At 41.0% G+C, this 22,484-nt stretch overlaps 1 protein-coding gene across 5 annotated transcripts in view; it reads right to left on the reverse strand.

Annotated features, from left to right (window-relative positions):
• Positions 1 to 22,484, reverse strand: part of GRAMD1B (GRAM domain containing 1B) — a 241,705-nt gene that overhangs the window by 198,382 nt on the left and 20,839 nt on the right. The gene's annotated exons all lie outside the window — the stretch shown is intronic.

The following is a 22,484-nucleotide window of genomic DNA, read 5'->3' on the forward strand; positions in this document are numbered from 1 at the left end:
ATTTAAAAATTTCTAAGAAATGTAATTTTGTAGACTCGTCCCTTCTATTTAGCAAATCTTAAACTCACAAAATTCTTCCAGATAACTAATCTTTATCTTATGTTGCAATTCAGTTGCCATTAGATGATCTCTTAGGTTCCTTCCAGCTCTAAATGTATTATCCTATTAACTCTCCAACTGGCCTCACTAAAAATGAAGCTCTTGCTAGTTTCTTCATTATAAGAATCTATTACATAATTGATAAAGCTTATTTATTAGTGATTCCAAACAAATATAATATACAAACACCTAATACTCTGGATAACATAATCCAAGACCAGTAAGATCCATCATAGCAAACATCATTACAAGAGAAGTATCTAAACAAAAAAATTTGTCTCAGTGTCCTGGTAGATTACCAGTGGTGCTCATGCTTATGAAACTCAGCTAATTCCTTACAATATATTATTCTGTATAACACATGTTCAAATGTCTATTCACTCTCTGGTCATACTCCATCAGAAAGGCAAGTGATTGTTTCAACACAGGTCAGAAAGTAACTATTAAGCTATTCTCTTCTGCAACCAAGTCCCTTTACTTCAATTATTTTATCCATTTTTATCAGAGAAAATCTTAGTGATAACTAGCAGCTCAGTGGCTAGAGCACTGGGCCTGGAGTCAGGAAGACCTGAGTTTAAATCCAGCCTCAGACATGCCTAGCTCTGTGACCCTGGGCAAGTCACTTAACCTCTGATTTCCTGATAAAATAGACCCACTGGAGAAGGAAATGGCAAACCACTGCAGTATCTTTGCCAAGAAAACCCCAAATGGGATCACGAAGATTTGGACATGACTGAAACGACTGAACAACAAAAATCAGAGAACATCTACCTGAATTTATAAATCTACCTTCGGAATAATACAAACACAACTCTTAACAGTCTTCCTATTATTTCTCTTTCCTCTCCACTGTGTTTAAAGCACTTTTAACTTGCTAATTTACTGGCTCTCAGTTATACTTCATCTCTAGTCTTTGTAGACTTTTCCAGCATAGTATTCATTATAACAAAATTCCTCCACAAAAGAATGGTCTATTTACCAAGCATCCACATTCATGTGAGACTATAGCAAATCCCTTATTGTGCAACTCCAAAGGACAAAAGTTCCAACTTCATTTCATTGACCTCACATTTTAAAGCTAAAACAGAGTCACACACTAGAGCACAAAGGGAAATGCTAAAAACATATATAATTAAGGTGAGATACCTACCCTTAGCACGGTATAGTGGCTAGAGTGCTAGACTTGAGTTAGACAAAAAAATCATACCTTGTCTCTGAGCCTCAACTTAGCCATCTTTAAATCGGGACAGTAATAACTGCAGTATCTACTTAAGAGGGTCATCATGAGACTCAAATGAGGCAACAAATATAAACTGTTTTTCAAACTTTATTACTATAATTTGCTACTGTTATTACTAACTGAATTGATGGCTACTTCAAACAACCAAAAAAACCCAAGCTTAACTAGAGTGTTGTGATTTGGGTCTCTAAAGATGTATGGTTAGGTTCAATTTGCTCCTTTCCAGGCATATCCTTCTCTATAGGGTCTGATCTTTGCAGATGCAGAGACCATGGAAAGCACAGTTGGGATATAAGGTAAGCTCCTTAAGCCCACTAGATGTCAGTATTGGCTTCCAAACTGGGGCTAGAAACCTAAATCGTATCACAGAAGCTGTAGTTTTGGTTTTCTACTAAACACAGGTCAACCCTACTGGATTACCTTCTGTACCATCCATCTGCTTAGAAAATAATATTTCCTAATAATAGGGATGATCTTTTGTCTAACAGTTATAAATCAATTTCAAAACAAAAGAACAATAGAGGAAAGAGAGAAAGAATGAGAGGGAAGGAAGGAGGGAAGGAAGGAGGAAGGAAGGAAGGAAGGAAGGAAGGAAGGAAGGAAGGAAGGAAGGAAGGAAGGAAGGAAGGAAGGAAGGAAGGGAGGAAGGAAGGAAGGCAAAGGAAGGAAGGAAGGAAGGGACAGAGGGAGGCTTTACTGAGCATTTTCTATCTGCCAAGCACTGTGCTAAGTGCCAAGGATACAAATACAAGCATGCCAACAATCTTTGCTCTCAAGAAGCTTACATTCTAATGGGGGAAGACAATACATTAAGGGGAGTTAGAAAGAAAGGAATGAGGGTTATCTGTGCTGAGAAATGGTGAGAAGACAGCCTGATTTTAGCTAATATCATTTATGTAGTGGAAAACTCATTACATACACTCCCTCCTTTTGTCTTCAGAAGGCATCATGGTGTGATACACAGCTAGTCTTCCTCAGAGTCAGGAAGACCATGGGTTCAAGTCCCTCTTCTGACACATACTGGCTGTATCTCCCTAGGTAAGTGACAACCTCATGGTGCTTTAGGCCAGTGCTGTCAAACTCAAATAGAAATGGATCCTTGTGCATGGCATATTGACATAGAAAGCCACAAATTAATATTAACAAAATAAACTAAAATACCAACAACATAGGTAAAACATTTCCCAATTACATTTTAATCTGGGTCATATTACACCTCTGCTCTAAGCAATTCCCTAAGACTATACAATGTCTATTCAGTGATTAAGACCAGGTAATAAATGAGGCAAAGAATGGCCTCTTCAAACTGAGACCTGTTAAAGACTTTAGCTTTAAAAGGCCAAGGTCTCCCACTGGATCTGAGCCATCTACAGTCATCCTGATTGATATCTGGCCACTGGGCCCAGATGGCTCTGGAGGAGAAAGTAAGGCTGCTGACTTTGCACAGAACTGTCTCACTTAAATCCAACTCACCTTGAAAATTGTGACATCACCTTCCTGATATCATGGTCCTCTTCAAGAATGACCAGACAAACAACTAAAATAAGGACTCTGAAGCCTGCTTTGGTAAAGGGAAAAGATCTGGCATCAATAAAATCACAGTTTCAGACCCTATCCCTAATCCACTAATTCTGTGAAGTAGGCAGATAGTATTAATCCCATTTCACAGATGAGAAAACAAACTCTGAGAAATGAAAGAACCTGCCAATGGTCACAACAGCTAGTGGTAGTGAGAATTCAACTCAAGGTCTACACTGACTCCAAATAGAATGTTCCCTCTACTACACCATACCACCTCTCCAAGAAATCCACAAAAGTCAGAATTAGAAGGAGTCATGGGGATTTTTCCTAATAAGGATCCCTAAAACTCTGTGGTAATTTTGTAAATACCATCATTTTTTAGTCAATAGACAAGCATTTATTAAGCATTTACTCCCCATCAACTCCTCCAGCCCCCAATCCCCTTCCTTCCACTGTTTCCCAGTCCAGGTCATCTCAATGAACCACTTGCCTGGTGGGGCAGTCCCACCACCTTCCCAGACTGAATTTTCCTACCACCACACCACAGGCCCTGGTACCTTACGAAAATGTGGTTCTATAACAAATCAACCACCTGACATCACTGCGGAAAAAGGAAAACCCCACACCAGGGCATGAGAAGAAGAGTGTGTGAGGGCAGCCGTGTGTGTGTGTGTGTGTGTGTGTGTGTGTGTGTGTGTGTGTGTGTTGCACACCGAGTGCTAAGCCCAGGGAGTTTTTACTCTCTGCCCTTCAGGGCAGAGGGCAGAGGAGCTTACATTCTAAAAAGGGAGACAAACTGCGAACAACTATATGCATACAAGCTATGTAGAGGATCAGCTGGAGGTAATGACACAGGGAAAACAGAAACATTAAGGAAGAGGGGAAAGACTTTTTCTGAAGGCAGGATTAAAATCCTCAAAGGAAATCATGAAAGTTAGGAGTTGGAAGTGACAATAGAGAATGTTCCACAGATGGGGGGGTAGTCAAGGAACAGCAAGGCCAGTGCCACTAGATAACAGAGTGAGTGCATAGAGAGGAGGAAAGTATAAGGGAACAGAAAGGTAGGAATGGGTAAAGTTAAAACCCAAGCAGAGGATTCTATATTTGATCCTAGAGATAATGAAGCCACTGAAATCTAACAAGGTAGGTGGTTGTCAAGATCCCTTGTTGTTGTTTGTCCGTGACACCAGGGAGGTGATGCCATGACATGCAAGTGAATTAGATTCAAGTGAGGGAGAGCTGTGCAAAGTCACCAGTCCCACTTTCTCCTCTTGAGCCATCTGGGCCAATGGCAAGATATAAATCAGGGAGACTGGAGACGGCTCTGGATACAGCGGAAGACCTTGGCCTTTTTAAATTAAGGTCTTTAACAGGTCTCAGTTTGACTGAGGCAACACCTCATTCAGTGATTAAAGCTAGGTAAGAAATAAAGCTGAGAATGGCCTCTTATACCTAGTCCAGAAAAAAAAATCAATCTGGGAGGGAAAGACCCTCAGGTTTCTGGCCAAAACAGAAACAATTGCTATTTACATTTACTCTGAGCCAATCAGGGCACGTACAATGACCAAGTAGGGACCTGGGACCCATTGTTGGCCAGTCAATGAGAGCCAGAGTGATTTGGGTTTAAGGCATGGACTATAAAGTGTGGATAGACAAGGCAGAGAGACCAGGCAGAAGGCTTTATGACAGTCTAGGTGTGAGAGGAAGAAAAACAGCCCTGATACTCAAATCAGCCTTGAGTAAGCTAAATAGAACCCTAGCTCCATAGACCTCCTACTATACTCATGAAGTCAAACAACTCCCCCAAACCCCAATCCCCTTCCTTCCACTGTTTCCCAGTTCGGGTTGTCCCAATGAACCACTTGCCTGGTGGGGCAGTCCCACCACCCTCCCAGACTGAATTTTCCTACCACCACACCACAGGCCCTGGTACCTTACGAAAATGTGGTTCTATAACAAATCAGCCACCTGACATCACTGTGGAAAAAGAAAACCCCATACCAGGGCATGAGAAGAAGAATGTGTGATGTCAGCCCTGAGGGCAGCCTTGTGAAACACTCAACATTTAGCCTATCCTTTCCTGATGTGGGGCATGTAATTTGGACTCCACAATGCCTGCAAGATAGGGATGACTTGGAGCCAGTCCAGTGGAGAGCAATAACAGTGATGAAAGTTACTGTTAATGGGCCTTATGAGGAAACTCTAAAGGAACTGAGATGATTTAAGCCACAGACCGGATGACTACAGGAAGGCTTAACACAGAAACCATGCCAGTCAAAATGTGAAAGGTTCTGCTGATCACGACCAGAGGAGAAAGAAGGGCTTAACTGATAGCAAGAGGGATTTAGGTTAGGCAAGAGGCAGAAAGTGATGACTTACATGGGCTGTAAGGCAGTGAAATATGCTACAGTGAAAGGTTAGGGAATCTCTTCCTGGACGGAAGCTACCTCACGCATCCTATGACCACAGAGTAGTCCCAGGAGAAATGGGTTCAAGGAACACTGCCTTAGTCTCCTAGCTTTGCTGTTCCCCAGCTTGCTGGAGGTCAAAGCCAAAATACCCACAGGGATGTGCTGGTAAATATTTAACAAGTGGCTCTCTGAACACAAGGCAGGCACACGCACTTAACTTTAATTTGCATTATTAACATTTTCTCTAGCACGTTCTTTTTTTTAAATAGTATTTTATTTTTTTCCAGTTACATGTAAAGACAATTTTTAACATTCATTTTTTTTTTAAATTTTGAGTTACAAATTCTCGCTTCCTCCCTCCCCTCCCCTATCCCTAAGATGGTACTTAAGCAATGTGATACAGGTTATATATGTTCTCTAGCACTTACTTAAGACTAGACAATCAACAAAACAATAAATCAAGCCCTGATTTGTAGGTTTGTCTATTTCCAAGGTATAATAATGGGTTCCAAAGGAGCTGGCTCCAGCAACTCCCTGCCAATACCAGTAACTACCCTAAGAGTTAGAAAAAGACTTTGCAATCTTAGATGATACAAGTACCAGAGGAAATCACTGATGAAACAGTCAGACAAGCTCCCCCAAAGAGTCCAGTCAAGTCTCATCCTTTAAAGCCTGACTCAAAGGCCACACTAACCTTCTCCCACCATAGTAACCACTTCTCCCCGCCCCACCCCAGACATTACACAACTTTTTGTTTGGCAACTCATTCATATTCACTTATTTTAGCTGTGTTATAATTATTTATATAATTGTCTCATTTCCATACTCAACTTAGAGGAAGCATGGTATAGGGCAGGGCTGTCCAACCTTAGGCTATCTTAGGGCTGCATTAAAATAGAATAATTAATCAAGGGCCGCACCCAGAATAAAAAATACAGTACACTACTAGAAAGTGGGGGAACACGCATCATCAATATGACAGGCAAAGGTGGGAAGCACGAAAGCAAACACAAAACAACAAAGCGACAACACAACAGTATAAAGGTAGGTGCATACTGACTAGTCTGCATCATACAGATGAAACGCATCCCACGGATCTATTGAAAATTCCGTGCAATATGTTCGGTCTGTAATACTGCTTAAAAACACCAAAGAAAATTAACACTAATGAGATTATTTATTAGTGATGGAATTAAAAAATCTAACGTGCATTCCATGCAAATTATTATTTTATTTTTCCACTCATGAAAATTAAAACCCACAGGCAGTCAGCATGTGGCCCATGGGCCGTATTTTGGATAGCCCTGGTATAGGGGATAGAATGCCAGACTGGGAAGTCAGGGATAGCTGGGTTCAAATCCTGCTTCTGATACTTCCTAGCCATATTGATCATTGTCAGTTTTCTCATCTGTAAAAGGGCTGTCATGATACCTGTACATACTACCTCCTGCCTCAAAGATTTGTTGTGAACTAGGACTAAAATGAAAAAATTTATGTCAATGGCATTATTACCACTATATACGGGAAGCTTTAGGAGGGCAGGGACAATATGTTATGTAAATTGTATCTATCCTTGCTACCCCACCAGAGAGCTGGACGCATAGTCCAAGATCAATTAAATGACTTCGAGCCACTAGGTAGGATTTCCAGGGACTTTAGCCTCTGCTCCTCCTTCTCCTCAGCCACTAAACTGCAGGAAGTACCACCATAAGCCAACTGGACAATGCCCCTTGTCCTCTAAGAAGTAAAACTTTGCCACCAAAGAATGTAAACATGCCTTTTGTGTCTCCTGAACCTGAACAGATCAGTGCTTAGGAATTATCAAATCATGAAATCCTAGGTAGAGAGGAGCACAAAAGGTCATGTACCTCCAAGTAGGGACACATGGCTGATCGCCGATGACAGGTCAGAATGTCTTCTCATGCTCAGTTAGTTCTTCCTCTTTGAATTCTGGAATTTGACCTTTACACAGATCCTAAAATGTTAAAACTGAAAGAGACTTAGAGGCCATCCTTACTTTATGGCTGAGGAGACTGAGGCCTAGAAAGGAAAAATGACCTGCCCGAGGGGTCAGGCTCACAGTAAGTAACAGGACCAGAGTCTGGACCAGGTCTAATAACATCAGCACCAGCACCCTTCTTAGGTAGGAGATAGCTGGTGGAGGAGGGCAGGTAACAAAGGAATAAAGAAGTGGGTGAATTGCTCTTTGTAGCTGAGGGAGATGTGTAAGAAATGTTAAGAAAAATAATAATAGCTGACATTTATAGAATACTTAAAAGGTATATAAAGGGCTTTATGTATTCAATCTCCCTCGATCTTCATTACAAGCCTCTGATGTGAGTATTATTATCCCTGTTTTATAGAAGAGGAGACTAAAGCTCAGAGAGGTCGGATGACTTATGCTTGGTTACACAGCTACTAAACATTAGACATAAGACTTCAACTCCAATCCCCTCTTGACCCATTCTCCTATATCACACTGGAAAGGAAGGCTTTTGGGGTGATGTCTGGTTTCTTACACAGCAGGTCTAGGAATTCTAACATTCTCCCCTAAAAAATCACTATCTATTTGGATACACCATTGATTGATCATTCTTCTCAAAAAGCTAAGACACAATATCCCAAATCACCACAATTTAATTTACTGTTTTGTAGACTTCAGAAGTCAACTAGTCCATCTCCTTATCCAAAGAGGAAAAGCCTTAACAGGTTCCAGAAAGATGTTTATTATGTATTTACCAATCTTAATTACTACTTTCTTGGGTCGCCCAATTTCAGTCTTACTACACCCTTTGATTTAGGTCATCTCCCTTCCCAGTGCTGTTGCTACCTCTCCATTATACCTGATAATTATATTCTCAGCCTAAGAGACCACAAAGTCAACTTTGCTTTCCTCTGTTTCTTTTTCCTTAGTCACCTTTCTTTAAAAAGAAAAATGAAATTTTAGAAAAAACAGACTTTCTAACAAATAAGAAAGGGCCTAGCAAAAAAAAGACTTTACATGAAATGATGACTTGTTACAGTCTGTTTTCTAAAGTACAGTTAAATTTTAAAAGGTAGTAACAAAATTGTCAATATTTGGTTCATGTGCCTTTTTGAACTGTTTCGATTTGCTCTGTTTTTTATATTTATGTTCTTTTCTCTCCTTTTTTTTGCATCAGTCACTTCCAACTAACTCACTGCTCACACTCCCATCTCCTTCTAAAAAATATTTATGTTAAGAAAAACAAACCAGCATGTTGGAAGTGAAAATGTATGTCTCAATCTGCACTTCTAATTGTCCAACATCCTTCCTTCTGAGGCACCTTTCAAAGAAACATTCACCACCTTCCCAAATGACAACCTTTTCAAACCAGAGTTTATGAACTGGCAAGACCTGGAAGGTGTCCCCTAGTCCGGTCCATACCTAAACCTCTGAGACTAGATAACACAGTCTTTGAAAGTCTTCAGTAATGTAGATCCCACAGTCACTTTTCAGTAGTTAGTTTGTATGTAGTTTGTGTATAATTAACTCTTTACTAACATGAATTTTTCTTCTTGTGCACTGTGGTTCACACCAAATTCAAAAAGTCAGAGCTGGAAGGGCCCTCAGAGGCCAACCAATCCACACTGAATAGGAATGTCTTTTCTCAGGGTATTTTGTCTCTACTTCTAGTTGGCTCTGCCTGACGCTCCCTAAAAGCCAGTTTCATTTATTCATTCCAGCTAGTCCCACCAAAGCAACCAATCAACAAATTTATCACAAACAAAATGTGGTACATAAATACTGTTGTTTTTGTTCAGTTGTTCTAATTGTGTCAGACTCTTCTTCCCCAGTTGGGGTTTTCTTGATAAAGATCCTGCAGTAGTTTGCCATTTCCTTCTCCAGCTCATTTTACAGATGAGGAAACTGAGGCAAACAGGATTAAGTGATTTGCCAGGGTTATACAGGTAGAGAATGTCTGAAGTTGGGTTTGTACTCAGGTCTTCCTCATTCCAAGCCCAACACTCTATCTACTTCTCCACCTGGCTGCCCCACATAAACATAAAGAAAGATAATTGCTCTAAGAAGCAATGGTGAATGCAGGTGAATGGGAGAAGGCTTTTATGAACTGATGGAGAGTAAAGCAAGCAGAACCAGGAGAATATACACAGTGACTACAATGTAAATGGAAAGGATAGCAACAAAACAATGCTGACAATGATCATGACTATGCCTGTCCCCAAAGAAGATATATGAGAAGGCACCCCATGTACACAGCTCTTTGCTGAAGTGGGGAACTATGGCTGTGAAACACTATAGAATATCAGATTTTTTTCAACATTTTAGTTAGTTTTGCTGAACTTTTTTTTCCTCTTTTTAAAAATTCTTATAAGGCTGTCTCAAAGCAAGAGGGAAATATTGGGAAACATAAGTGATATAAACAAAAGATATCAAAAATGCATTTAGAAATTCAGTGAGCATCTGTTGTGTACCATGTCCAATATAAGGCAATAATAATTATATATAGTTATACACACACACACACACACACATACACACACATGTGTGTGTGTGTATACATATATATATATATATATATATATATACACACATGTATATATACATGTAAGGCAGAGATATTGTCTCTGCCTTCAAATTAGTTATAGGATGGACCTTCTAACTGAACAAACTAGTCCAAAAATAATCTCAACTCCTGCTATAGTTAAATGGTTTCTTCTGCCTGACCTAAGGTACTAAAACCTACCAGTCTAACCTTCAAAACACAGCTTCCCCCCACCTAGCTCACAACTCATCGCTCAGGATGGGCCAGCTTTCATTTCTGTCTTTGTTTCTCTCTTTGTTTTTTTTTTTTTTGCTTTTGACCCTCCCAACACTGCCTGATGGCACCTTCAGAGGGTGGATATGGAGAAAACTAGAAACTTAGTGGGGAAGAGAGGAAATTGAAACTATCAGTGAACATATGATCTTGAATTTTTTGGCTTCCAAATATCAAATAAAGACCATATACAAGAGTTAAATAAAATTTATTTCTCCCCTGAAGTTTTGGGAGATTTTTCACAAGCTAAGAATCCCTCATCCACAATGAAATTTTTATATTCTCCCTCAACACAGTCATATATAAAACCATGCTTATACAGTACTAAATCTCCAAATAGCCTCTAAATCTGGTGGATCAGAAAGCTGGTTTGTTGAAAGCTCCATTTTAACTTACTCCAATGACTCTCAGTTGAAAAAAGCTTCCACCTTCCCAAGCAGCCTCCTTATTCCATCCCTTGTTTTAATAATTAAGTCTTAGGAGCCATTGCAAAGGGTAAACACAAATTAACTAGGTCATTTAATGGTAAACTCTGCAGCACCTATAGGGAGAGAGAAAATGCTGGCTAGAAGGTACACAACTGATCTTCAGGACCATTATAGGACTGGCCAAACCCTTGGGGTAATGAAATTCCAAAGGGGAATTTTATTACTCCTCCCCACCAGAAAAATGCCTTCCCTCATTCCATTACCTTACATTTAGAGGTTGGAGGTGGGGGAGTAAAAAGATCCTGGCTATTCTGAGAATCTTCAAGGCAAGCCCAGAAGATTCAGATTGCCACCCTTCAGAAACTACTTTAATACATACATGATCAAAAATACCATTGCAGCTAATTACTTCACTCTTCTCTCCAATCAAGCTCTTGCATATAGGGCATAGAGGTGGAGAGGGCCTTAGATCTAACCATCTCTCATTTTTACAGATGAGAAAACTGAGGCCTGGAGATGAGAAGTAACTCTCTACAACCCACAATGGTAACAGTTAGCCAAGTCAAGATTTGAACTTGGATCCAGTGATCTTTCCACTCTACAAGGGGTTCTCCATCTCCTGGCTTTCTGCAAACCTCCCCAAACCCCCGTATTCAACATGAAAGGAAATAAATTCAAGAACTTACCATGCATACACACATAAAATCAAATGGATTCATTTCAAAAGAATTATTTACTATCCCCTTTGACAAACTTCTCACACTCACGTTGGGGAGCACACATACCTCGTTGGGAATGACACCCTTCACCCTAAATATACCTTTGAAATTCTTCCTAGGTGCCTTTCTCACCCAAATCCCTCCAATCTCAAGTGCCTTTTCTTCTTTTCCCAGGCCCAGGCCCTACCCCCCAAACCATCCCACCCAGACTTGCCCTCTCTCCCCTCCGACCTTCACATTCAGGTACTGGTAATTGGAGAATATCTTCCTTCTATGTGAAAACCCACAAAAGGAAAGAGCTTCTTTTAGCAGCCTCTCCTCCTCAGGATATGCCCAGCTAGCAAGGGACCGGGCTACCAAGGTTCAGTGTCAGATGATTTCACCAATCAGGGGAGGAGTTGATAAGCAAGGAAATATCACTTCAGAATACCTGAGTTGGGTGTTTTCCATTATCAACAGGGCCTCAGGCTCTCTAGCAGCTGAAATGACCCTCCTTCCCTTCAGTATTTTTAGTTCAGTCTCATTAAACAAATATTTATTAAGATCCTACTATGTGCCAAGTGAAAGATGAAACAGTCTCTCTACCTTCTCTTACAATTGGGGGGAGGAGAGAAGATGGGAGAGGGAAATGTGAAATGTACACACATGAGCATGGTATAAGACATAAGCAACTAGGTGGGGTAGTGGATAGAGTCCTGGAGTCAGAAAGACTCATCCTCATGAGTTCAAATATGCCCTCAGACACTTACTAGCTGTGTGACACTGGGCAAGTCACTTAACACTGTTTGCCTCAGTTTCCTCATCTATAAAATGAACTGGAGAAGGAAATGGTAAACCCCTCTAGCGTCTTTGCCAAGAAAACCCCAAATAGGGTCATGAAGAGTCAGACACAACAAAAATAACTGAATGAGAATAATAAAATGTGCTGGACATCATGCTAAGGGCTGGGGAGATGATTAATAAAAAGAAAGGCTGTCTCGGCTCTCCTACCAGGAGAATAAATGAACATATGATGAGATGGAAATAAGTAGTTGGTTCAATATAGCAGGAACACAAGAAGAGGAGTAGAGTAAAATAAGGCAAGAAAGGTTAAAATTGAATTATTATTAAAAGTCAAGGGGTAGCTAGGTGGTGCAGTGAATAGAACACCAGCCCTGGAATCAGGAGGATCAAACCCGGCCTCAGACACTTGGGCAGTGTAACCCTGGGCAAGTTGCTTACCCTTGATTGCCTTCCCCACCCATTCAAAAAAAAAAATAGGTCAGGCTATAGTTTGTACTTTATTCTACAGGGAATAGGGAACCAATGAAGGTTTTTGGGCAGGAAGGTAGCATAAGCCAAACAAATACATCAGAAAAAAACTCTGGCAGCCATGTGAAGGGAGAATTAAAGAGGTGTGAGCCTGGAGACAGTCAGGAGCCTAGAATGAAGGCCTGAACTAGGGTGGCTGTACTGGGACTAGAGGGGAGGCAAAGGATGCCCTTCCTTCCCTCTCACACAGCCTCGTCTCTCCTTCAAAATTAATAGGGTAACTTGGATAGATCACTAATTCTCCTGTTCAAAGGACAGGGAACCTAAGAGAAATTCCACCTCTTGCTCCTATTGCTTCTCAAGGCAAGAGGCTTCTCCCTGCTGCATGGATCCTGCCTACCCCCAAACTCCACTGCTTTTACCTTTAGCTCCAAAGGAGACAAGTTTATACTTGAACATTTCTTTTGTTTAACCAAAAGAAAAAACGAAAACAGTCCTCAAATTAAACCTCTTTAGCCTTTAGTCGATTTTCCTGGCAACCACTGTTGGAGAGAGCAGGGCTGCCAGCAAAGGTCTAAGAATGGGGTTTCTTAGGTATGACCGTCTGCTGGGTCTACATCAGCCTATCTCCCATACAGGGGCTATTCTTTAGCATTTCTCTGATGATTCTGACCATCCTTAAAAAGAAGGCAAAAGGCACTGCTAAATCTTTAACAGCAGATAATGACAAACAACCCCCACACTTCCTGAGCACAGTAGACTGAACTAGGATTCAGAAGACTTGGGTCCTAGGCCCAACTTTTCTACAATCTAGCCATATTCTTCTGCGATTAGACACTTTGGTTCTCCACACACTTATAAAGCAAGGGTATTGGTCAACATGACCAGTAGGGCTTCTCGATTCTGGGATTTTAAAATCCTGATTCTCCCAATATCAGCTTCGCATCCCCCAGGGAGAAATTAAACCTTGATGTCCCTACTGGCCTCCAGGCCATGCCAGCAGTAAGTCCCTGCTTCCCTCAAAGTTTCTACTCAGAAGGAAGAACAATTATGTGAGTCATCTGGGATCAGGAAAAGGGCAAGGAGTCGCAAATGACAGAATTAAAGAAAGTTTGAGACAAGTCCCCTAAACCTTCTATTTCCCCTGGATTAGAAAATGTTTTTGAGTGACTTTGGCTGAGCGTGCTAGTTTGAGTGGGTCAGATGCCTCTGTCTTAACACCTTTACCCTCTGAATATCTACCTTTTTTCCTTTTTTCCCTGCTGCTTTTCTTCTTCTTTATGCCTCTCCTCTCTCCCTGACTTCTGCAATTCCCTCTAACAGTCCTTTTTATGAGACTGCATTTTATCATCTATTCCTACTACTGTGCCTACTCCTACCTCCAGAAACATCCCCACTCATTCTAGCTACCTTTTTGAATGCGCCCCTGATTTTAATTCCTACACCCTCCAAACTCCAAACTATAGACTACACCATGGCTGGTACTTCTCCCTATGGCTGGGCCCTTCCCCCTATAGCCAAAGGCATATAATATAAAGGAGGAGCATGTATTGCCCATACTCTTGTCTTTATAAAGTGTCTGCCTCTATTCTCCCCTAAAACCCAGAAGTATCCCAGAAGGTAGTCTGCCCTGACCTAGCCTTCCCAGGCCTCCTTCCCAGGAGACCAATTGCTTTGCCATCAAACTCTTAAATCACTGACCTTGATTTCAATGGGACCTCAGTCAGACTCAGCACACGGGCATGGTATAACGCCAGGGATGTATAGAGAAAAGAGCACTGGATTTGGAGTCAATAGCCTAGGTTTGAATACTGGCTCTGATATTTGTTACCTATGTGATCTCAAGAGAATCTCTTCCCCTCTCTGAGCCTCACTTCACACATCTGTAGAAGTAGAAACTGAAAGAACCATCTCCGAGGTCTTTCTCAACTCTAAAGACTGTGAACCTGTAATTAAATGATCATCCCTTTTAGTTTTATGACTGTATGACTCCAGTGACAGAAAGATGGAAGTATTCAGCCACAGCCAGATACACACATAATATGTACTTAGGTCAGACACTCACGCATTCACAGCAACCCAACCAATAACCTCCCAGCACAGCATTATTAGCAGCATGTACTTGAAATAAACAGTGATAGGAAAAAGGCTTCAAGTAATCTATACAATGCAAATAATCCACTCACAAAAAATCAGGAGCTTATACATCTTTGTGTTTTCCCATCCTCTCTGCCCATCTAGTTCCAACCCTGTTTTCAGAGACCCAAGGCTTACCTCCTTATTCTGAGAGCCAATTGTAAAAACTAGAAAACCTCAAAGGTGTGGAGTTCTTCCTACCCTGAGCAGCCTCCACCAGCCCCACCCCTTCACCCCTAAGCAATCTATAAATGATATTCCGGGTTTAAAGCTTGAGCTGGCAAACCTGCACAGGCCTCAGGAAACCCACAGCTCTGCTTTGGCTCTGCTGGCCTAACAGCATCAAGGCAACTGCCCCTATGCTCCAGCTAAGAGGCCTGGACTCAGAGCCTGGGGTGACAGAGCAGGGGTTAATGTTAAACCTAAAATCATTTCCCTGCTGCACCTTCAACTTCCAGGCGTTGCCTACATTTCCCAATCAGAATTCTCCCTCGTCTTTTGTCACAGAGTTCAGCGGTTACCGAGTGATGTGACAGAGAACAAGACAACATGGCCTCTCTCTTGGGGACGACTCAAGTCTAAACTTCAAAGGTGGTTTGGTTCAAACATCTACTTCCTCCTCAGTGAGGAGTCTGTGGTTGAAACTCAAAAAGGGAGCAGGCCCCACCACTGAGCTCACTGGCAAAGGAGATACTCTCGCTTGAATGAAGTTAAATATTTTCCAAGAACAGAGTGAAAGACTTCCCTTGGCTTACACCACCTTCTTCTAAATCCACAGACACTCCAATATTTCTCCCGCCTTTCACTACTGAGCTTGAACAAGCAGTTTATGCTCACTGCCTTTACTTTTTCTCCTTCTCAACTCTTTAAGTCTTGTGTGATAATAGTAGGTAGAATGCTGAAAATGAAGTCAATAAAAATATGTTATGGTAATTAGGGTGGGACTTTTTTTTTTTTTTTTACTATTTTCTGTTTTAGAATGCTATAATAATCAAGTGCCTTTGATTAAGTCTGGCTAGGTGCAAGCCCCAGGCCCACACCCTTTTGCTGATTAGAAGTAAAGCCTTTGGGCTCTAAGAAGGATATATATACTCTGGAAGTTAGCATTTTGTTTGGGGCTCCCACTCACTGGAAGTGTCCTGTGATTTGACCAGACAGACTCTGGGTAGACACTGGAGCCCCCCCAGCTTTGAAAACCCAGATGTTGGTACCTCTCTCTCTAGTAACTATTGTGATTTGGTCAGACAGATAAGAGGCCTCTCTGTTGATCTCTGTGTGCTATTTGCTCTGTTTATATAATATATGCTTGTCATTTCTGTTTGTATTTTCTCTGAAGTTCAAGGTACCGGCTTTTCCCCCTGCACTAAGTGAATGATATATATATATATATATATATATATATATATATATATATATATATATATGTTTGATTAAAGTGAGATTATTAACCCCTTAAAGTTGCTTTCCTTAGAAAAGTATATCAAAGGACTTGTGCTAGCAGCTCTTCTGTGTGCTGGTGTTATTGGTCTTACACAGCCACAGTAGCTGCTAACAACACTGTTGTTACAACCTCTAATATTTACTAGCTGTGTGATCATGGATGATCACCTAAGCCTCAGTTTCCTCACCTGTAAAATGGGGATAACAGCAGGTGATTGTGGCTCTCACAGGGTAACTGAGGCTCAAATGAAATAAGATACTGGAGTGGTTTGCCATTTCCTTCTCCAGCTCATTTTACAAATGACAAAACTGAGGCAAAGAGAGTTAAGTGACTTATCTAGGATCACACAGCTAGTAAGTGAATGAAGCTGGATCTGAACTCAGGAAGAGTAGTCCTCATGACTCCAGGCTTGTGCTCTATCCTTTGTGCCCCCAACTGCCCTCCATTTTGATGTATCCACTAATAAACTGGATGCACTGGGCTAGAGCTCAAAAGAAAGACAAGAGTTGGATATACAGATTTGGGGGTGATCAGCAGAGAGGTGAAAATTAGACCCCATGAGAGCCAATGAGAATACCAAGTGAGAGATCATAGAGAGAAAAGCGAATAGGGATCAAGACAGAATCTTAGGGTACAGTCACACCTGGGGATGTAAACCAACAACACAGACTAAGAAGGAGCAATCAGATAGGTAGGAGAACCAACCAATCAATAAGCACTTTTAAAGCACCTACTATGTGCCAGAAATTTTGCTAGGTATTGAGGATACAAATTCAAAAACTGTAACAATTCCTACTCATGAGTGTCAGGAAAATATAGAGAGGGAAGAATATTCATGAGGAGAAGATGGTCAACAGTACAATGCTTCAGAGAGATAGAGAAGGTCACCCAGCTAGTAAGTGTTTAAAGCCAGATTTGAACTTGGGAAGATGGTCTTCCTGACCCCAGGCCGGGTTTTCTATCCACTGTGCCACCTAGCTGCCCCTAGTAAATCAATCAGGGAGGAATAAAAGGTGAGGACTCAACTGAGCTTATATAACATTTTTTATGATACAAATACAAAAACTAATAATCTTTGCCCTCAAGGCTCTCACATTCTATCAGAATATAATTAAATACCGACACCATCATTTTACATTCCACCTTCCTCAATGTCCTCCATACTCTGGCCCCATCTTATCCGCTCAATTATATTTTCCACTGTTCGTCAATGTACCTTCTATTAGAGTCAGGTCAGTTTCCTCAGACTCCCATGAAAATTCCATGTTGCTCTCTATCTCCAAAATTTTCCTCACATTCTTCCACTCAAGCAGAAGGCCCTATGCTCCCCTCTCTGCTCACCCGATCCTACACATCCTTTAGGGTCCAAATCTCGGTCCAACTTCCTCCATGTAACCCTTCCCAAATACAAGCCCACACTGATTTCTCCTTTCTCTGGATTCCTACTGCATATTTGTACCACACAATTTAGCACTATTAAAGACAGCCTCATATTTGTTGACTGTTAATCTATGGGCTTTAGTAATATCTCCCCAACTGGCCTCTAAACTCCTTTAAATCAAAAATCATATATCAAACTTTTCTTGTTTCCCCCAATGGTCAGTGCCTAGCAAAGTGGTGAACACACGTGTCGGAAGGGCAATGACCAGGACAGTGAAGGCCCTTGAAATGATATCATATGGAGATCGATGGGAGTAACTAGAGAGTTTAAGCTTGAAGAGAAAGACGGCAAGGCCATGCCATTGTTTTCAAATATTTTAAGGACTAGCACGTGGAAAAGGGATTAACCTTATTCTGCAAAGTGTTAGAGGGAAGAGATAACATTAGTGAGTGGAAACTTTGGGGAACAGATTTCCCCTCAATAAATGGAGGAATTTCCTAACAAATGTTAAAAGATAGAATGAGGTGCCTTCTAAGGTAGTGAGTTCTCTGTAACTAGAGGTATTCAGGAAGAGATCGTATGGGGATGATGTAGCCAGGAGCACTGAACTAATGCATGAACAATGGAGGTGGGAGTATGTTAGGTCTATTCAATAAATACTTCTTGTCTGATTAATAATGACTTAAAAGAACTAACAGTAAGTCAGCTATTCATTCGAGCATCCTTTTCTGTGGGACTGGGATTTGAAAAGGCATGAGATTAATTTGGCTATCTTAAGAGTCAGCCATGCAACTGGAGATGGCTCCACCCCACCACCACCACCACCACCACCACACACACACACACACACACACACACACACACACACACCCCTCTCCCACCACAAACACATTACTATACAAAGCGACATAGAAATGAATGCAAATTAACGTAATGAAATCTGAGCCTAAGTACTGTGGGCCTGTGAAGTCAAGATAAAATTAGAGCATGATCAGATTCACTAGGGATGGGTATCCTGGAAAATGTTTTTAGGTGACTTTGGAAGCAAGGTGGTTAGAGTCACAGATGGGCATGGAGACTTAGAAAAATCTATAGGGCCATCACCTCTCCTACTTTAAATGAGCATGGATCAGTAGGAAGGAAGTTAGAGGCATAGGATATCTGTGGGTTCCACGAACCAGAGGGACAGGAGAAAGGAGTAAAGCCTCTCCTGATTGACATTTAATGACCTGCTGTCTTAAGCTACTGTTTATCTACTACCTATGTATTAGCCTTGACATCTCCAAACAGACTAACGGATACAATGAGTATTAGAAATGGAAAAAATATTGGAGATAATCTAGTCCAACCATCCCCTCCCATTTTAAGGACAAAGAAACTGAGAACCAGATAAATTAGGAATCTCATTCTATGGCAGATTCCTAATTATAAGCCTGTGACCAGGGCTCAGGTTTTCTGCTCTGAAGTCTACTGCCCTTGCTACCACTCCACACCACCTCCCTATTTTAAGACTGTAAGAGAAGGGATTGTTTGGGTTTTGTCTGAGTGTCATAAATTGTAAGGTCACAGAACAATAACTTAAATTTCTTTTGTATCGCTGTTGGCACAATGCCAACCCATTAATCGACAAGTTTTATTAATTCCACTTCCAAATGTCTATCTATCCCATTCATCCCTATTCCCGTAATGATGATGATGATGATAGCATTTATCTGGTGCTTTCTATATACCAAGCACTGGATGAAGCACTTTTACAAATCATCGTCTCATTTGATCTTCTCAGCAACCCAGGGAGAAAGGAGCTATTCCTATCTCCATTTTTATTTGAGAAAACTGAGGCAAACAGAGGTTAAGCGACTTGCCCAAGAACACCCAGCTAGTAAGTGTCTGAAGCTGCACTTGAACTCAGATCTTCCTGACTCCAGGCCCAATTCTTTATGCACTGCACCACCAGTCTTTTGTCCATTTTATCATGTTAGCTTTCTATTTGGTTTCCCCTCCTTCTATTTACTCTCTTTCTACTCCAGTGGCTCCCTAATACCTTCAGGATAAGCAGCAGACAGTCAAGAAGACCCGAGTTCAAATCCAGGCTCAGAAACTTACTCACCATGTGACTCAGGGCTGGTCACTTAATCTGTTTGGCTCAGTTTCTTCAACCATAGAACGGACATCATGATAGCACTACCTTGCAGAGCTGTTGTATAAGGATCAAACGAGATATTTGTAAAAAGTGCTTTAGCACAATGTCTGGCACATAGAAGGCACTCCTTGTGGTTCTGCCTTCCCTTACCATCCTGGTCACCCACCTGGCCACCCTCCTATCATCAGGTTTCCTAAAATGTGACATCTAGAATTATAAATAACACACCAGATGTGGTCTGACCAGGGCAGAAGACAGTAAGACTATAACTTCCCTCATTCCAGACACCATATTTGCTATTTAATATAGGATTAATTAATATACTTCCAGCCTATTTAATCCAATTCAGCAAACATTTGTGAAGCATCTATGACATGTAAGAATGAAAGATGTGGTAAAGTGGATAGTATTTAAAGTTGGATTCAGAAAAACCTGGTGTGTTAAAATTGTATCTTGTTCTGACAACCTTACCCTGAGTCAGTATAAGTCAATTTATAAGTAGCCAGTATAATGGGGCAATATCAGGAAGTAAGACTGCAATGGGGAACCTAGAGGTCACATACAAACTGTCCCAGAGATCAAAGGGACAAAATTTACAAATTGTATCATATATTAACCCAAAATCACATCCTGATAATATGTGTGGAACCACAGGAAGATCTCAGACTCTGCTGTCAATGTTTTTGGTCCTCTACTAGGTAAATCTCAGACAAGTTCCAGACGTCCCAGAACATCAAAAGGTGCTCATAATTTTTAGATGATGAAGACGTGTTAACCTTATAAAGTTTTTCTGACAACTTTGAGATGATTTGAACACATTAATAAATTAACCCAAGCTGGCATAGTTAAGAGTTAACCTGTTTCCCCTAAGACCATATAAAATGAGACCTCAAACTCTTGCCGCCTGCCCCCAAACACTCTCCAATCTCTATCAAGTCCATGCTGCCTAGTACTCCCACCTCTTCTAGTGCCCCACAGTCATGTGAGTGATATTCTCTGCCTCTCTCCTTCTCCATCCTCTTCCCCACCACTGCCTGCCTTCCTTCACCATGCCATCCCCTGAACCCACACCATCTGTGTCTTGTATCCCTTCTGCCGCTGGTCTCTTTGTACTTTCTGTGCTGTTTGCCCCCACACCTTCTGTACCTTATTAAAGTGTGATTGCTGCCCCATTTCCCACTACTAGTTATGATCTTTCCTGGTGAGTACCCAAAGAACCAGGTGTGTCTACTCCCATTTCAAAATTTCATAAATTAATTATCAGTTTACCTGGGTTCAAATCCTGCCTCTTGACTTACCATCTGAATGACCATGATCAAACTACTTAGCCTTTCTGGGACTCAGACAGCCCTCTAATCTTTCTAGTTGAGATTTCTGTGCCAAATTATATTTAAGGAACTGTGCAAGGTGCTGATTGGGGGTACAAAGAAAAAAAATACATGTATATATGTGTACGGTCATAGATGTACAAATATGTGTGTATGCACATATGTGTATAGAGATAGAAAGATAAACAGATGACAGATTGATAGACAGCTGATAGCTTGATACATGATAAATAGATAGGTAGATAGATGGATAGATGGCATCAGTAAGGAAGATTTTGTTATCCTTTTAGAGTTTAGTTTCTCAGGATTCATGGCCACGGGAATATCCAGTTTCCAGGCATTAGATAATAACTCCCAGAATAGTCTCAAGGACCCTAGATAGTATCCCAGAATAGTTTCAAAGATCCTCGATAGTAATTCTTAGAATCATAGTGACAGTCTTACTGAGGCTGCACCAGGAGATACGGGAGTGACATAATTGATATTTATTACACTCACACAGAATGATGATATTGATAAAGTTAACATAAGCCTAATGTTGGCAAGATGCCTTCTTTGTCTGTTGCCCTATAAAGCACGTGGGTACTGGTCAGTGAGTGGGGAAATCCATGGGTGAATCCACAGGTAATGCATAGAGGAATATATGTACCTGCCTCCACCGGCCCCCATTGAGGCTTGAGGGGACTTAGGGGATACATAAGCTGTGCCTGTCTCGACTGAGCCCAACAAGACATAGGGGTAGTTGCCCCCCCTTCTCACTGGCCCCTGCAAGAAGGATGATTAGGGAATGCTGTAGGAGTTTGTGGTGCTTCCATTATCAGCAATACTGTGTTAGAGAAGACTACAGTAGAATAAAGCTTATTATTAACCCCTTGAAACTGTCTGCCTGTCTGACCAGATCAAGAGTGAACCCGTTAGAGGCTGGAGTCCGAAACCTCTAGTGCCTCCTGTATGTTATCTTTGAAACAGATAGATAGAAATATGGATAGATAGACAGACAAACAGACAGATAGATAGATAGATAGATAGATAGATAAGACAGACAGTTAGATAAACAGATAGATAAGATAGAAAGACAGACAGATAGATAAGATAGAAAGACAGAGATAGATAAGAGAAAGACAGACAGAGATAGATAGATAGATAGATAAGATAGAAAGACATAGATAGATAAGATAGAAAGACATAGATAGATAAGATAGAAAGACAGAGACAGATAAGAGATAGATAGATAGATATGAAGTGTGGCACGGTGGAAAGAACTGGACTTGTGATTAAAGAGAACTGAATTCTAGTCCTAGTCATGTCACTAACCACTGTAGTTATATAATTTCAGTCAAGTCACTTAATCTTTCTGGCCTTAGAATCATAGGATAATAGACTTAGAACTGGGAGGAAAAAAAACCTTAAAATGAGTCCAACCTACTTATTTTACAGGTAAGGAAACTGAGGCTTATAAAGCTTAGGTAACTTCCCCAAGATCACATGGATGGAGAGTATATTTCCAAATCCAGCAGTCTTTTTCCACTGTATCATTTTGCCTCCTATTTCCTTATCTGTCAGAGGATATCCTATCTACCCCATAGTGTT

This window comes from Trichosurus vulpecula, chromosome 2 (genome assembly GCF_011100635.1).
Source record: "Trichosurus vulpecula isolate mTriVul1 chromosome 2, mTriVul1.pri, whole genome shotgun sequence".
In the NCBI taxonomy this organism is placed as follows: Eukaryota; Metazoa; Chordata; class Mammalia; order Diprotodontia; family Phalangeridae; genus Trichosurus; species Trichosurus vulpecula.